We start from the raw sequence: 12,132 nt of genomic DNA on the forward strand, positions 1-12,132 counted from the left end.
AAGTGGCTTTGCTGCGTCAGGCTTTCACCAGAATAAATGAATGATTTTTTGTGATGGCAATAAATAAATCCTGAGCTAAATAAGATGATGTCTTTACGATACAATGGAGGGGTCAAGAGCGAAAGTGGAAATAAACTGGGGAGAGAGTTGTGATGTGAACGTGATTGTGTTACTTGGTTTGTAACTGTGCTCATTAAGGACATTTTATTGATTCATTTTTATTTAGAAATAACAGCTTTGCCACAGTGCTGGGCTTCAGGTGGTTTCTTTTGTTTGAGATGACTTCGCCTGCTTTAGAAAAAACCCTTTCACAGGGCACAGATGAAGCTGGGGTAAAAATTTATGCACACACCTTATTAGGAGAGATCGGCTCAAAATGTTCCCGCACAGGGAAAATCTCCTCTTTCTGGCTGGTTCCATCACCAAAAAAGAAACAGCTCAGACAGACTGCAAACCAATGCACAAAAGTCCCCAATACCACAAACTGTGAGGTGGATCTATTGCGTTTCACTGCTCCTTACATTTCGGATCGCAGGCCGAACCCACGAATCACTTTCTGAATCAGTCACGTGGTACGGCCGGCTTGCAAGGTTTCGAACGTCACCGACACGCCTCGATACGCTCTTCACAAAAATCTCCCTCCATTACTCATTCATTCATTCATTTATTCATTTATATAGCGCTTAACACAACTGACAAGGTGACCAAAGCACTTTACAAATATACAATAAAATAAATCAATTACATTAAATATAAATAATATTACATCACAGAAGACAAAAATAAGATCGTTCCATTACATGGTATTAAAAGCCTGTTTAAACAAATAAGTCTTAAGTTTAGATTTAAAAATTTTCAGATCCGAAATAAGTCGGAAATCTAAAGGAAGGCTGTTCCACAGTCGGGGTGCAGCCACTGAAAAGGCCCGATCACCCCAATACTTTAACCTGGTTCTTGGGACATCTAATAAAAGACGTTTAGAAGACCTCAAAGATCTCTCGTATACAGCAAAACTTTAAAGATCTGATAAGTACGGTGGGGCCAATCCATTCAACACTTTAAAAATAAACAATAAGATTTTAAAATGAATTCTATAATGAACAGGAAGCCAATGGAGATTGAACAAAGTAGGCGTAATATGATCACGTCTAGGGGTGTTAGTTAAGAGACGAGCAGCAGCATTTTGGACGAGTTGAAGTCGTCTCAGGGAAGACTGACGAACACCAATATAAAGGCTGTTGCAATAGTCAAGTCTGGAACTAATAAGAGCGTGAATTGCCCTCTCTAAATCAGTGTGATCTACAAAAGATTTTACTTTAGTCAGTAGACGCAAGTAATAAAAACTAGTTTGGACTACAGAGTTAATCTGTTTGTCAAAATTGAATTCCTGATCAAACAAGACTCCAAGATTTTTAACTGTAGTGTTTAACTTAAAGGGCAGAACACTGGTGTCTATGGCAGCAGCATCACCAAATAAAATACACTCAGTTTTTTGATGATTTAAAACCAAAAAGTTATCACTTAGCCATTTTTTAACAGCAGTTATACAAGCAATAAAAGATGAGATCGGATTAGCCATATGTGGTTTAAGAGCCATATAAAGTTGTAAATCATCCGCATAACAGTGAAAAGATACATTATGCGCTGATATGACTTCCCCCAAAGGCAGCATATATATGGAAAATAAAAGAGGACCAAGGATAGAACCCTGAGGAACTCCACATAAAAGAGGTGCATATGAATAAGATACATTATTAATCATAACAGAGAACGTTCTATCTTTCAAGTAAGAAGTGAACCACTTCAAGGCGGAACCACGAATACCGACGAAGTGCTCCAGTCGAGACAGAAGAATGGCATGATCCACTGTATCAAAAGCTGCTGTAAGATCCAGCAGAACTAAAATAACCGGGTGTCTATTATCAACAGACAGCAATATCATTGTGAATCTTCAACAAGGCAGTCTCAGTACTGTGCCTAGATCTAAAACCTGATTGAAATTTTTCAACAATATCATTTGAATCTAAGAAGACCTGTAGTTGCTGAGAGACAATTTTCTCTAAGATTTTTGAAAGATAGGATAAATGAGAAATTGGTCTAAAATTAGATAAAACTGAAGAATCTAAATGAGGCTTTTTAAGAAGGGGCCTCACAATAGCGTGTTTAAAGATCCTGGGCACAGTCCCTGAGCTAAGACAAGAGTTGATAAAGGTCACAAGCACAGGACCAACAGTATCAAACACTTCCTTCAACAACTTAAAAGGAAGGCAGTCAAGAGGACAATTTGTAGGCCTCATATGAAAAATTAATTTCTTTAAAAAAGAGCAGGACACTGGCTCAAACTGCTCAAAGACAGCCAAAGCAGGACTAACAGCTAAATTATAGCTATCAGGCATAACAGAAGAGTGTCTCACAGAAGCCACCTTTTCAGTGAAATGTGAGAGGAAGTTATTGCACACTGAGACCAATGCCTCAAGTGAAACTGAGGTTGGAGGATTAAAAACAGAATCAACTGTATGAAATAATACCCTAGATGAATGATTACTAGTGGAAATAAGATCAGACAGGAATTGACACTTTGCTTCCTTAACGGACCTCTGATACTGAGCAAAACCGTCTCTAAGAGTTTCCAGTGATACTTGTAATTTATTTTTCCTCCATTTGCGTTCAGCTTTACGGCATTGTCTCCTGAGTGCGCGAGTATTATCATTAAGCCATGGTTCAGCTCTGTGTCTAACAGGTTTAAAAGTACAGGGAGCAACAGAGTCCAAAATCATGTTACATGTATCATAAAAACATTCAATAAAACTGTCAGGACAGAATGAAATACTTGGTATATCCAAGATAGGTAGCTGAGAGTCCATGAAAGCAGTAACAAACTGCCCAGCTTTAGAAGGAGACAGAAAACGACGATAGCACTCTGGCATCAAAGGTCTTTCTCTCAGGAGAGGGACATCAAGAATAAAAATAACAGGGAAATGGTCTGAGATAGCAGTCTCAGATATTTCACAATGACAAATGGACAACCCACGAGAAATAACAAGGTCCAGGGTGTGTCCAAGATAATGTGTAGGTCCATTAACTATCTGAGTTAAATTGAAAGAAGTCAGAAGACTTAGAAATTCAGATGCCAAACAATCGGAGGGACAACAGATATGAATATTAATATCTCCACAGATTAAAAAATAGTCATAGTTGACAGTGATATCTGCTAAAAAATCAGAAAATTGCTGTAAAAATTCCTTATTATATTTAGGAGGACGGTAGACAACAGCACATAACACTGGATGACCAAATTCAGCGACAAACAGCTGCAATTCGAAAGAAGAGTAAGACATAGGAGGTAGGAGTCTACATTTAAACCTGTCTCTGTAGATTGTAGCAGTACCTCCACCGCGGCCTCTCTGTCGCGGTGAACTGAAGAAAGAACATCCAGGAGAGAGGAGCTCAGAGAAGGCGCTGTTGTCACCTGGCTGCGTCCAGGTCTCTGTCAACAAGAGAAAATCCAACGAATGGGAACGGAAAAAGTCGTTCCCATTCGTTGGATACACACACAGAAAGACACATCACTAAGTTTAGGTGTTGTCTTTTGTTTTCACCCCAAAGTTTAGCACTATTTTTGTTTCTAGTGAAGGAAGGAATCAGTGGCGGTTTCTGATACGGGTGATATGGGCAGCCACCCAGGGCGGCTTTTCATCTAGGGCGGCATGACCCCCCCCCCTCCCCCAACGCATTGCGATCACCGCAGCAGCGCCTACCGCACTGCTCCACTTGTGGGGTAATGGGCGCCTTCTGCCTGCTGTGTGGTGCATGTAGCTTTCTGCCATGGTCTGACAGACAGCGAGAGGAGAAGGGGGCGGGGCAGCGCTGTATGTGTTTGTAACAAGATTAACGCGGAAGCGCGTGTCCTTATAATAAAAACTTTTGCGAGATCTCGAATGCTTTTCCGTGTTAATTTTGATACGGCAGCGTCCCTGAGGACGTTGAAAGGATCGGCAAGAGGTTGCCAGCAAAAGTCGCCTTTAATTTATAATTGAGCGGTTACTGTTGGCCGTAAGCACTCCAAAACTGTACAGGCATAAACAGAGGTGGGCTGAAATTCAGCCCAGGAGCTTGGTTTGGAGAGGCCTTTTATCCGATTGTACAACGGGCAAAAAAAATTCTGACCTGTTTGGGAAACCTCCCGAAGGCCACCACGCCAAAACTGTACAGGCATGAATGAATGACAGAGAGCGAGACAGTCAGCCGGGTTCATTCATTCATGCCTGTACAGTTTTGGCGTGGTTACGGCCAACAGTAACAAAACTGAATTATAAATAAAGGCGACTTTTGCTGGCAGTCTCTCGCCAAACCTTTCATCCTCACTGACACTGCCATATCAAGATTAACGCGAAACGTATGTACTAATATTGAAAAGTTTTGCGAGATCTCGCAAAACTGCCTTTTTTTTTTCCTCCCATGTTTTTTTCCCATGTCCCTTGGATTCCATATAGAATGAATCTGTGCATCTAATAAAATTAGATGCACACAACTGATAGAACACAAAGCACATTTCATTTATAATACTGGAAATATGGTCATTAATTCACAGTATTTGTGTAAACCTAAATCCTGATGAAAAAAATAACACAAATACGAATCTAGACGGTTCAGACAAATGTTGGTGAATGGCGCAGTGTTGCCAGATTGCCAGACTGGGCAGCTTGTGAACACATTGGGCTGGAAAATTATATAGATATATCTATATAATTATAAAATTGTATAGATATATAATTTTACAATTTAAAACTTCCTAAGAACCTACCAAATATGGTGAAAAGCAGCCAAAATTTTAACAACTTACTCAAAGCTGTGTATATTTAAATATATATCACACCTGGTGCTATTAACATGAGTTTCAATGGAGGTTTTGTTGTGTTGGGCTGGCAACTGTCAGTCAGATCTGACAACCCTGGGGATGGGCGGTGGTGATAACCTATGCTGCTTCAGTACGAATTACGGCAGATGGAAAGGAAAAGGTCAAAGCCATCAGGTGCGCAGTTTAGGAAAAAGAGAAAAGAAGAAGAGAAGAAACAAGCAAAGATAAAGGTAAGCAGAAGCTGTGTAATATTTCAGTTTCTTCCATGTTTTTTCAAATAAAAATTTAAAAGAAATTCTGAGTGTGCCTGTGATGGTGGGGGGACCCTCTGTTAAAAAGTAGTGCGGTAGGCGCTGCTGAGGCGATCACTATTGGGGGGGGGGGGGGGGTGCTCGCCCAGGGCGCCAAACAGGCTAAGACCGCCACTGGAAGGAATGTAAATATGCTGCACACTAGACATATCATAAATATAACAATTTAAATAGAAATATAGCATCAAGTTGCATATTGCAGAATTAATCTTCACAACAAGGTGAAGGTGTTGAAATAACTCTGTACAGCAGACAGAAATAAGACTGCATAGCAGAGAAACAACAAAATCACATGTCGATGATTTACTGGAAAAGAATGTGTGTTTTGGTCTGATGTTTTGTGTCTACAGGACCCAGATGAGGCCGTTAACAGGCGACAGTGAAGGGCACAGAAGAAGGAACTGATAAGCTGCTACATGCTTGCATATTTCAATAACTGTGTAACTGTGTCTAAGTCTGTATAAAAGTTGAACTAAGATAGAGAGCGGTGTCAGACTTGTGTAAAGCTGCACCGACTGGCTTCATTAAGCAGCTCCGACAATTCTGAACCAGATTAATCTGTAAACTGTTTGAAATGGTTTTATTAAGTTTAATAATTGGACTCCTTATTCCTGTTTGGTGTTATTCCTGTCCGATAAAACGAACACACAGAAACCTAAAGGCTTAAGCAGCACACACTCTTATTATTTAAATTCCTTCACTAGAAAGTGGGTGTGTGTGTGTGTGTGTGTGTGTGTGTGTGTGTGTGTGTGTGTGTGTGGTGGTGGTGGTGGTGGTGGGGGGGGTATTTTGGCCTCGGAGACCCTGAAGTCTAACGTGCTACCTTTAGTTTGTTCTTTGTTTGCGATAGTATTGGGTTGGTTTGTAAATGGCTATTTATAAAATAAATGTAGGTAACCCATTTAAGTGCACCCAAGATCCCGTTTCTGGTTTGCCTGTGTTTTTGTTACGCTCCCTGCAACCCTTAGACCCTGCAGGCAGGGGGCTGTAACACAATTGTTTCTAATATAATGAATCAGGGTTTTGATGAGAAGGTTTGGTGGGAGACTGTGCTGCTGTGGTGTGCCTTTTCTTTATAGCAATGTTTGAGTGTCGGGATTTCTTTTGGGGTAATTTGAATGACTTTGAGTGTTCGACATTTGTTCAGTTTGGGTTCATTGTTCTGCATCATGGGAGTCTTGTCTGACTGTTGGTCATGTGTCTTGTTTCAGTTCTTTTGTTTTTTTTTAAATAAGATAAGATAAGATAAGATAGTGTTTATTTGTCACATACACAGTTATACACAGTACAATGCACAGTGAAATGTATTTTGTACCTGCAACCTTATATACACACACATATAAATAAGAAGAATAAAAATAAAAAAAAGTAATTCACACTATACACTATATACTATACACTATACACACTTTTATAAATTATAATATTTACATTGTGCAATAATGGTCCAGTTAGGGCTCAGAGTTGAGCAGACGGATGGCTTGTGGGTAAAAACTCTTCTTCAACCTTTCAGTCTTAGCCCTCAGGCAGCGGTAACGCCGGCCTGATGGGAGCAGGGAGAAGAGAGAGTGTCCGGGGTGGCTGGGCTGTTTTAGGATCTTCATGGCCCTCAGCCTGCACTGCTTGGTGTAAATGTCCTGCAGGTTGGGGAGGGTGGTTCTGATGGTCCGTTCGGCTGAACGAACCACCCTTTTTAGGGCCATGAAGTCCTGCTTGGTGCAGTTTCCCATCCAGGTGGTGATGCTCCCACGCATGATGCTCTCGATGGTGCAGGTGTAAAAGTTCCTGAGCACCTTGAGTGGGAGCTTGAAGTCTCTCAGCCGCCTGAGGAGGTAGAGACGCTGTCTGGCCTTCTTCACAGTGATGTTTATGTGATGAGTCCAGGACAGGTCCTGTGAGATGGTCACTCCCAGGTATTTGAAAGTGTCCACTCTTTCCACCTCAGCACCACTGATGACAAGTGGATGGTAGTCCCTCTGCTGCTTCCTGCTGAAGTCCACAATCAGTTCCTTCGTTTTGCTGACGTTGAGCAGGAGGTGGTTCTCCTGGCACCAGTTCTCCAGGCGGGAGACCTCTCTCCTGTAGGCTGTCTCCTCGTTGTGAGAGATTAGTCCCACAACAGCAGTGTCGTCAGCAAACTTGATGATGACGTTGGACTCTGACGTGGCCTCACAGTCATGGGTGTACAGTGAGTACAGCAGAGGGCTGAGCACACAGCCTTGGGGGGATCCAGTGTTGAGGGTGAGGGAGGATGAGGTGAGGTGACCCACTCGTACCACCTGTGGTCTGCTGCAGGGTGCGTTGGATTCAACCGACTGGGACATGTTTCGCAGCAGCGCGGGCGGAGACATCGAGGAGTTTACGGAAACTGTTGTGGGATTTATTGGGAAAGTTGTTGAAGACACTTCACTTAGGAGGACCATCAGGACTTTTCCCAACCAGAAGCCGTGGGTGGATAAATCTGTCCGTGACGCCCTGAGGTCCCGCACCGTTGCCTACAACTCCGGCCTCGCCTCTGGGAACATGGAGGACTACAAGGTTGCATCATACAACGTCCGCAGAGCGGTGAAAGAGGCAAAACATCGCTACGGCCGCAGACTGGAACAGCAACTACAACAGTCTGACCCCAGGGGACTGTGGCAGGGACTACGCACCATCACGGACTACAAAGCACCACACACACACCCGGTGAGTGCCGACGCTTCTCTGGCTGATGAACTCAACATCTTCTTTGCGCGCTTTGAGTCGGGAAGCCGACAGCCCGCTGCGCTCCCGGCCGGAGGGGCGGAGACACTCACTGTGACGGAGCGCGACGTGAGGAGGGCGTTTAGACGTGTAAACACCAGGAAAGCGGCTGGACCAGACGGTATTAGCGGACGTGTCCTTAAGACCTGCGCTGACCAGCTGGCACCTGTGTTTACACTGATATTCAACCTCTCACTGAAACTGTGTGTGATTCCCACCTGCTTTAAAAAGTCCATCATAGTCCCTGTCCCAAAGAAACCACACCCCAGCAGCCCCAATGACTTCAGGCCCATAGCACTCACCTCTGTGGTGATGAAGTGCTTTGAGAGACTCATCAAGACATTCATCACCTCCTCCTCCTCCTCCTCCTCCTCCTCCTAGTTTATATTTAGGTGCCGTTTACACTGGAAACGGTGTAGTTTTGATGCGTTTCAGCCTTTCGTTTACACGATGGCGTTTTAGAAATGATCCGCGTTTACACGATGACGTGAAACGATGGAATCGACGAAAACGATGTAGTTCCCATGCCAGGCCACAAGTTGGCGTTGGTTTTCTCTTTGCAAAGTTTGTTTATGCAAGACGCGCATGCGTGGAGTGACACAGTAGGTAGTGCGGCAAATTGTTCATTACTTACAAAACGGCCAATGTGAGAGGTTTTGTGTGGACAGATGATGAGGTTGGATCGCTGCTGCACACAACGCTGAATTACAAAACAGTAAAAACACAGGAAAAGCATAAGAAGCACTCGTGAATCCGCGAGTACTGTCTATCAATTTGCGCGTGCGCGAAAAACTGTGGCCATCGCAACCATAGTGCGCATGTGCGAGTCGAGCGTTTTCAAATCACCCCGGTTTCAAGTGTTTACACGAGAACGCAAGCCGGTGCGTTTCTGAAACGCTCCACTCTGGACCCCGTTTCCAAAACACATCGTTTTCACTCTGTTGTCGTGTAAACGCAAGGCCAAAACTACGGTGGCCGTGAGAGGCCAAATGCACTGCAATGTAAGAAAACACCAGCAAATAGAAAAATGCTGCAAAAGCACACAAAACAAAACGGAAGTGTTTTGGGGGGAGACAATATTCTGACGGACCAGCTGCGGAAGTGACAGAACCCAGAACATGCAAACGATGTATGGAGACACTTAAATGAAACGAAGGATTTTTCAGTGTTGTGAGGGACAAAAACATGCAAGGTAATGTGTGTGTTTATTGCATGATCCATATAATACTGTAGCTATATGTTTGCTATTTAATGTTTACTGTTAGCCTGGGCTAGTTTGACTGCCACTTTTGTAGCTAAAACAAATTGCTAAAATCGGACAATTTTTTTTTTTCTTTTTCAGGTTAAGATGTATTGTCCATTCTGTGGGTTTAAGTTTGAAAGCTTGACAAAATTTTGCTGTTCCTGTGGAAAAGACAAGTTTTGTTCCGGTTAAAGATGCTGCTACAGCTGCAGACCCTGAACACTCAAGAGGTATATTTTTCAAGCTCCCTGGTATTTTTAACTTCTACTAGTTCTGTAAGCAAATAAAATGATGAGGGCAAGAATTGTTCAGCTTGTTAGTGTTTACACTTTTGTATTAACCTATGATTTCATGGTGTGAAACATGAAAGAATTTGTTTTTAGTTGGAAAATTATAGGCATCTGGTGTGACAGATACATTTCTGAAACCAAGACCTGATTTTTAATGAAGAAGTGTTGTTTTATGCAAAGTATGTTCATATGGTTTTTCAATTGCAACTTTATCATGTTTGCCTTTGTATCATGAGCCAAAGTAGACCAATAAAGGATCTTTTATGGTCTCTCCTCCACTTCCCTGCCTTTTCAGGAAAGTCAGTTGTTCAGCAGTTCTTCAAGTACCGTGAAGGAAAAGAGGCAGAAAGAAGGATGTTCTCAAAATGCAAAAAGAAATCAAAGAAAATAGTGAAGGTAATAATTGAAATATTTGAAAGTGAGGCTGTTTTCTGACAGAATTAAACAGTTGTGCAAAATGTGACCACCATTTTTTTTTTCTGATATATAATCTAGATTTCTGTTGGGATCATGAACAAAACCAAGACTGGCATGAGGCCCATATGAGGGAAAACACTATGTAACGTGAGGCGAGGTGAAGCCAGCCACGGAGGTGTGCAGGTGGATAGCTAAAAGAGCAACGACTGGTAATTTTCCTCAAAAAGGGTGGTTTATTTCGAACATCAAAAAAATAAGGCACTGGCTTAAGCTACACACTTAGCACAACATTTCGCGTACACACAGAGGTGAAGTCTCTCTCGCTACAGAACAATGAAGAAGAACGGTAACTAACAGTCACAATAAACAAGGAGTGCCACCATGTGGCGGTACACAGCATTACAATAACAGTGACCGTTACATAGTCCCCCTGGTGAAAAAAAAGGCTGCCCTCAGCCGCACACAGCTGTCCTCAACAAACCACACTTAAGGGCCCTCTATACATAGACAGCACAACTAAACTAGGTATGCACATGGAGTAAAAGGACACAAAAATTATGGCGAAACAGGTTGAGGTAAACAATTCACAGTGGCAAATCCTTAACATTATTTACAAATTTTTTTTTTTATCATTGATATAGAAACAAATAGTGACCTCCCCTCAACCAGGGCCACTCGGAAAATGGGAGCAAACTGAACAGTTGCACGCACTCAACGCAACCTGTACTAACGCTGTCGGAATTTGTCCAAAAGCAAGACAACCCATTACAGGTCAAGCCTGGTAGTGTGAAAAGCATTGGTCCATACAGTGGTGTGAAAAAGTGTTTGCCCCCTGCCTCATTTCCTGTTTTTTTGCATGTTTGTCACACTTAAGTGTTTCGGAACATCAAACCAATTTAAACAATAGTCAAGGACAACACAAGTAAACACAAAATGCAAGTTGTAAATGAAGGTGTTTATTAGTAAAGGTGAAAAAAAATCCAAACCATCATGGCCCTGTGTGAAAAAGTGATTGCCCCCCTTGTTAAAACATACTATAACTGTGGTTTTTCACACCTGAGTTCAATTTCCCTAGCCACACCTAGGCCTGATTATTGCCACACCTGTTCCCAATCAAGACATCACTTAAATAGGAGCTGCCTGACACAGTAAGGTCCACCAGAAGATCCTTGAAAGCTACACATCATGCCGAGATCCAAAGAAATTCAGGACCAATTGAGAAAGAAAGTAATTGAGATCTATCAGTCTGGAAAGGGTTATAAAGCCATTTCCAAAGCTTTGGGAATCCAGCGAACCACAGTGAGAGCCATTATCCACAAATGGCGAAGACATGGAACAGTGGTGAACCTTCCCAGGAGTGGCCGGCCGCCCAAAATTACCCCAAGGGCGCAGCGACGACTCATCCAAGAGGTCACAAAAGACCCCACAACAACGTCCAAAGAACTGCAGGCCTCACTTGTCTCAGTTAAGGTCAGCGTTCATGCCTCCACCATCAGAAAAAGACTGAGGAAAAATGGCCTGCATGGCAGAGTTGGAAGAAGAAAACCACTGCTGAGCAAAAAGAACATTAAAGCTCGTCTCAATTTTTCCAAAACGCATCTTGATGATCCCCAAGACTTTTGGGACAACATTCTGTGGACCGATGAGACAAAAGTGGAACTCTTTGGAAGATGTGTGTCCCATTACATCTGGCGTAAAAGGAACACTGCATTTCAGAAAAAGAACATTATACCAACAGTAAAATATGGTGGTGGTAGTGTGATGGTCTGGGGCTGTTTTGCTGCATCAGGACCTGGAAGACTTGCTGTGATAAATGGAACTATGAATTCTGCTGTCTACCAAGAGATCCTGAGGGAGAATGTCAGACCATCTGTTCGTGTACTCAAGCTTAAACGTACTTGGGTTCTGCAGCAGGACAATGATCCTAAACACACCAGCAAGTCCACCACTGAATGGCTGAAGAAAAACAAAATGAAGACTTTGGAGTGGCCTAGCCAAAGTCCTGACCTGAATCCTATTGAGATGTTGTGGTATGACCTTAAAAAGGCCGTTCATGCTCGAAAACCCTCTAATGTAACTAAATTAGGACAATTCTGCAAAGATGAGTGGGCCAAAATTCCTCCAGAACGCTGTAAAAGCCTCATTGCAAGTTATTGCAGACACTTGGTTGCAGTTGTTGCTGCTAAGGGTTGCCCAACCAGTTATTAGGTTTAGGGGGCAATCACTTTTTCACACAGGGCCATGATGGTTTGGATTTTTTTTCACCTT

General features: G+C 42.7%; 1 long non-coding RNA gene across 1 annotated transcript; it reads left to right on the forward strand.

The window, feature by feature from the left end:
• The first annotated feature begins 9,339 nt into the window (after nucleotides 1–9,339).
• Nucleotides 9,340–9,989, forward strand: LOC115783958 (uncharacterized). Its single transcript, XR_004020263.1, has 3 exons — nucleotides 9,340–9,387; nucleotides 9,743–9,843; nucleotides 9,943–9,989. It is a non-coding gene; the product is annotated as an uncharacterized LOC115783958 (long non-coding RNA).
• Nucleotides 9,990–12,132: the final 2,143 nt, after the last annotated feature.

This window comes from Archocentrus centrarchus, chromosome 8 (assembly GCF_007364275.1).
Source record: "Archocentrus centrarchus isolate MPI-CPG fArcCen1 chromosome 8, fArcCen1, whole genome shotgun sequence".
In the NCBI taxonomy this organism is placed as follows: domain Eukaryota; kingdom Metazoa; phylum Chordata; class Actinopteri; order Cichliformes; family Cichlidae; genus Archocentrus; species Archocentrus centrarchus.